We start from the raw sequence: 6,922 nt of genomic DNA on the forward strand, positions 1-6,922 counted from the left end.
ATCGATGTAAAGAATTCACTAGTTGAGGGGTTTTAGGTTTTAAGGAAGGAAGGGGAAAGATTTGGGCTACTGTAAGATATGAAAAAAAAATTGTGGTAGATAATATATGCTTGAAGTGGATAATGACTTTAAGTATATTTTTGTATAATAGAGTATTTGATTATTACTACCATGTGATGTATGTTTGGAAATTTGTTGGTGTTTTGGTTATTGCTTATGTATGCATCCAGGTTTATGTCATATCGGTCAAGGTACAAAAATATGTTCATGTTCATTGTTATACTAGTTGATCCGGTTATAGTATTTATATATTTGTAATTGAAGGAACTTTGATCAATGTGGGTTGGTTGTATGGAAGTGAAAATGCATAAACTAATTTCTTTTAATGATGGAGGAAATAAGTATGATTGAAGAGTTGGTTTGATGTGTTATTTAAATTAAATGCTTGTAAGATAAAATGATTGAATTAATGTGATTGGTAATTTGAATATGACTTATGTTAGTTGATAGATGTTATAAATATGTATATTATTATATATATTCAGTCACCATGACAAAACATTTATTAAAGTCATAGAGAATAGTTTTCTGAATGAACTATTATATGACTATAGCATGTATAAATGTTTGGCAAAAATATGTGACTCATGTGGTTGTTCTTCGATTAGACATTATGTATTAATTGTATTAGTTTCTTTGTAAATATTTATAAAGACATTAGTTTGTATAATATATTGACATGACATATTAAGTATAAACTTAATTGATATTAAAAAATTTAAATGATGTTTGGGTTTGGGCTGAATAATGATTTCATTAATTAATTTAAGAGTCAATATATATTCATGCACTATAATAATTGTATTATTCATTTATGTTTATAATTTATCTTTGTTAAGATTGGCATATGCATTAATGTTTTAAATAATATATTACATATTATTGCTTATAAATGATATGACTGAATATATGTATGATATGAAATGTTTCAAATTTAAGAGTTGTGTTAGTTTATGAAATAAATTTTGACTGATCTTCAAGACTTGTTCATGTGTATATATATAATTGTTTAAAATTGTGTTTTATTATTCTGTAATGCCTTATGACCCTAATCCGATGACGGATACGGGTTAGGGGTGTTACATTAGCTATTCTTGATTGGAAGCCTTTGAGAAATGTTTCGGAAGTCCGCAGTTTTTTGGGACTTGTCGGTTATTATAGACGATTTGTAAAAGGATTTTCTATGATCATGACTTCTTTGACGAAACTACTTCAGAAAGACATGAAATTTGATTAGTTTGAAAACTGTCAGAAAAGCTTTGATCAGCTAAAAGCTCTATTGACTGAAGCATCAGTGTTAGTACAACCAGAACCCGATAAAGAATTTGTAATCTACAGTGATTCCTCGTTGAACGTTATGGATTGTGTTTTGATACAGGAAGACAAAGTCATAGCTTATGCCTCGAGACAGTTGAAACCGCACGAAAAGAACTATCCAACACACGATCTAAAATTGGCGACTATTGTGTTTACTTTGAAGATTTGGTGTCACTATCTGTTTGGTGAGAAATGTTACATATTTCTAGATCATAAAAGTTCAAAGTATCTGATGACTCAAAAAGATCTAAATTTATGACAGCGAAGATGGTTAGAATTGTTAAAAGATTACGAGCTTGTAACTAACTACCATCCAGGAAAGGAAAATATTGTTGCTGATGCTTTGAGTCGGAAATCATTATTTGTGTTAAGTGCTATGAATGCTCAGTTGTGTATATTTGATGATGGTTCAATATTGACCAAATCGAAGTGAGACTGTTTTTTTACAATAGATTATTAACGCTCAGAAAGTTGATAATGAGATAACAGCAAAACAAGCCCAGTGTGATCTGCATTCTGATTCAGAATTTCGAGTTGATAATGATGATTGTTTGAAATTTTGAGATAGGATTTGTGTTCTGAGAAATTCGGAGTTGATTCAGATGATTTTGAATGAAGCTCATAATAGTCGATTATCTATTCATCCGGAAAGCACAAAAATGTATAACGATTTGAAACAGCTTTATTGGTGGCCTGGTATGAAGCGTGATATCTCCGACTTTGTTTTGAAATGTTAATCTGTCAACAAGTTAAAGCTAAACATCAGGTGTCATCTGGTTTGTTACAGCCGATTATGATACCCGAATGAATATGGGATAGAGTGACAATGGATTTTGTTTCGAGTTTGCCTCTATCTCTAACAAAGAAAGATGCAATCTGGGTTGTAGTTGATCAATTGATGAAATCAGCTCATTTTATTTCGGTATGATCTGATTACTCACTTGATAAATTAGCTGATTTGTACATTTTTTATATTGTGAGATTGCACGGGGTGCCAATATCTATAGTGTCAGATAGAGATCTAAGATTCACTTCGCGGTTTTGAAAGAAACTACAAGAGGCATTAGGTATGTAATTGCATTTCAGTATTACTTTTCACCTGCAGATGGATGGTCAATCCGAGCGGATTATTCAGATACTCGAGAATACGTTAAGATGTTGCATTCTTGAGTTTGAAGGTACGTGGGAATAGTATCTGCCATTGATTGAGTTTGCATATAATAATAGTTTTCAATTGAGCATTAAAATGGTACCATATGAAACCTTATACTGTAGAAAATGCAAAACACCTTTGTATTGGACTCAGCTAAGTGAGAATAAGATTCATGGGGTTGATTTGATAAAAGAGACTGAACAAAAAGTGAAAGTGATTCGTGAAAGTTTGAAAGCAGCGACAGATCGTCAGAAATCTTATGCAGATTTGAAATGAAAAGATATTGAATTTGAGATTGGTGGCAAAGTGTTTCTAAAAGTATCTCCATGGAAGAAAGTACTTCGATTCGGTAGAAAAGGAAAATTGAGTTCGAGGTTCATAGGGCCGTATGAAATTATTGAGCGTATTGGGCCAGTTGCTTATCAATTATTGTTGCCACCTGAGTTAGAAAGGATTCATAATGTATTTCATGTGTCAATGCTTCGACGATACAGATCCGATCCCTCGCATGTGATTTCTCCGTTTGAGATAGATATTCAGTCTGATATGACCTATGAAGAAAAATCAATCCGTATCTTGGCTTGAGAGATTAAAGAACTACGAAATAAGAAAATTCCGTTAGTAAAAGTAATGTGGCATCGACATGGTGTTGAAGAGGCTACGTGGGAGCCTGAAAATGCTTTTCGAGGAGGAAAATCCCTAAGGGGAGAGAGTTGTAACAGCTCGATTTAGACCCTAGTCAGAATAGTGGTTTTGGGACCATAAATCTGAGTTAAAAATATTTTAATATTATTTTTCATGTTTATAATATGTTAATTAGTATGTGTGAAAATTTTGTATGAAAATTTGATCGTTTGTGTGCTTAATTTGATAAAAAGACCTAATCGCGTAAATTGTAAAAGTTGCATGCTAAATGTTAAATGTGTCTGTTTGTTATGGCTTTCTAAAGAAAATGTCCTTATGTTGTTATTATGCCATTGATAAGGTTAATGGACATAAATGACCATACATTATGTGTTTATTTTATGTTTAAACAAAGGTTAAATAAGTAAATATGTAAATAAACTTATAATAATTAAAACAAAAGCCATCATATTCATTATTTTTATTTATTCATCAACCGAAAATAGAAGAAAAGAAAAGAAATAGAACTATTTAAGGTTCGGCCTTTGTCTTCTTTGATTAAGGTATGATTTCTGTTCAGTTTTTGATAATTTCTACGTTTTTGTGATTGTTGTTTGTGTTTTACTAAGCCCATGTCTCAATTTCTAAATTTGATTATGATTTTAAGATATGCCATTGATGAAATTATGTGTTTTATAAAGGTTAATGATTGTATATGGAAGCTTGATGTTGGGTTAATATGTTTTGTCTTTGAATTTTTGATGAATTTGAGTAATTTAGGCTAAATTGTAAAAATGAAATTTTGAGGGAATAAAATGTGAAATAAATGAAAGATATGGGCTTATAAGAACACTATAAATATTCGTCCAAGTATTTGAAAAAGGAAATTTTGTGTATTTTGTGATTTTATGAATTAGGGACTAAAGTGCTAAAATGTGAAAATTTGACGGCTAATTTCTAAAATGCCTTAAATATGCGTTTATGGACTAATTTGAATAAGTAAAATTTGAATATGTATAGATCAAGAACCAAAGAAAATGGAATTAGATCGAGGAAAGTCAAAAGTCGTCTAGTAATCAATTTCGTTCATTCAAATCCGTACGAGGTAAGTCGATATACAAATAAATGCATTTTGAATTAAATTATTATTCTTTATGTAACACCCCCTACCCGTATCTGTCGCCGGAATAGAGTACGAGGCATTACCGAGAAGCACGAAACACTTACAGATAATTTAAATACATTTTCATAACAATTTGTTTTGATTTCATACTATTTCATATTTAAGCTTTATTCACTAAAGTATTTGAAATATCATCTTTATGCAAATAGCATACATGAGGTACATAATTCTATAATTATGAATGAACACATTTATCAAACATATTCCATGTTTTTATATATATCATAGTTTCATATTTCCATGTATCAATTACCATCACTTCCTCGTATTTCAGACAAATACGTGTAACAATTCATAAATATGCAATTCATTAACTCTTCCTACCAATTACGATTTAAATTGCCAAATCACTTATTGAGCCCAATTTCAATGTTCACTAAAATTTATCATATAAATTTTGATGTACGTATTCATCAATAAATTCCATGTACAAATATCATCATCTTATATTTCCACATACATTTACTTTCCACGTTTATGAATTCAAATAGCATATACAATACATACCAATGTATTTCAAGTACGTTTTCATGATATTTCATTTCGAACTCAGATTATTTCATACTAGAAGATTTCTCATTAACTCATTTGGAGTACCAATTCATACGGATAATACACTCAAGGCGTAGAAATATATAATCACAAATGAATTCATCCATCAACCAAGTTTTATGCTCATGTCTCATCAACTCGTATTTCCTTATGTCACATAATTCCATGTAACACTTAACAAACTTCTTCAAATTAGTGAACATCTTACGGAATTGAGTACTTCATTTTTTTTCGATGCTATAGTTCAACTATGGTCTTACACATCTTTACACAATGATGCCATAGCCCAGTTATGGTCTTACACGTAATCATATATCTCACTGATGTCATATCCCAGATATGGTCTTATACAGTAGCATATATCACACCGATGCCATATCCCAGATATGGTCTTATATAGAAATCACTTGTCACTTGTCACTTGTCACTTGTCACTTGTAGCCAAAGCTACCACTATTCACTGATCAGGTAGCTGGTGCTACCATTTTTCACTGATCAGGTAGCCGGAGCTACCACTTTTCACTGATCAGGTAGCCGAAGCTACCACGTTTCACTGATTAGGTAGCAGAAGCTACCACTTTTCACTGATCAGGTAGCTGAAACTACCACTTTTCACTGATCAGGTAGCTGAAGCTACCACTTTTCAGTTGTCATTTGCCATTGATCAGATAAGTGTAGCCGAAGCTATCACTTATCACTTTCACTTGTCCTTAATCAGATAAGTGTAGCCGAAGTTATTACTTATCACTTTCATTTGTCCTTGACCAGATAAGTGTAGCCGAAGCTATCACTTATCACTTGTTTCCATGGTCCAACCATGGTCTTTTCCTTCAATTCATCTTGTCACTGAACTGAAATGCTCAATTTGATCATTTATTCAATTTTCATGCTTTTACATTATTCACGATTTTATCATCAATACATATGAAATAACTCATCATAAAATTCATAAAATTAACAAATAATCACTAAAATTTAGCCATATAAACTCACAAGTTCAATTTTTGTATTATAACGATAATCATAATTTCATAATAAATATTCCAAATAAAACATTATATCATTTCTAATCCAACACTCATCGATTATAACCGGGCATGTGATCAATTTATACACGAGTCATTCATATATATGTATATTTTTCCTCCTCCTCCTCTCCATCCACATCCTTAGTATAAACAACACACTTGTAAGTAACATTATCCATAATTTTCATTATCTACTTATGTGAATATTCAAGCTATCCATCTGTGTCATAGTCACTAAATTATTTTTATCTTAAGCTATAGAACTCCAAATTAAGATCCGATAATTTTACCTGAAACAAGACTCATATACCTTCTTACCATAAAAATTTCATAATTTTTGGTTGGGCCAATTAATACAGTTTATTCATTGAATTCTCCCCTGTTCTGCTGTCTGACAGTTCCGACCCTTCTTCACTAAAAATTATTTATCTTCTTGTACAGGATTCAAATGATGTCTTCGTTTGTTTCTATTGAACATAGACTCATTCAGGATTCTAAACATATAAATTTAAGCCCCTAATTATTTTTATCCAATTTTTTATGATTTTCCAAAGTCAGAATAGGGGAACTCGAAATCATTCTGACCTTGTCTCACAAAAGTTATTGTATCTGATGATTTACAATTCCATTGCTTACATAATTTCTTTTATAAGAAACTAGACTCAATAAGCTTTAATTTCATATTTTATTCATTCTCTAATTCGATTTATATAATTTTTAGTGATTTTTCAAAGTTAGACTACTGCTGCTGTCTAAAACAGTTTTAGTGCAAAATGTTTATTTCCATTTTGCCCCAAATTTCACAATTCATACAATTCAGTCCTTACTCAATTAACCCCTTAATTAAGATAATTTTCTCAATTAAAATTTTTTATAGACATTATAAGTTATTTAATAATTTTTGAAATTCAGAATTTCCATATGAAACTTTAACTTCAAACTCTTTTACAATTAGGTCCCAAACATTCACTTTCTATTCAATTCTTTCAATAAAATCAGCATATA

Source organism: Gossypium hirsutum, chromosome A06 (genome assembly GCF_007990345.1).
Source record: "Gossypium hirsutum isolate 1008001.06 chromosome A06, Gossypium_hirsutum_v2.1, whole genome shotgun sequence".
Classification (NCBI taxonomy): domain Eukaryota; kingdom Viridiplantae; phylum Streptophyta; class Magnoliopsida; order Malvales; family Malvaceae; genus Gossypium; species Gossypium hirsutum.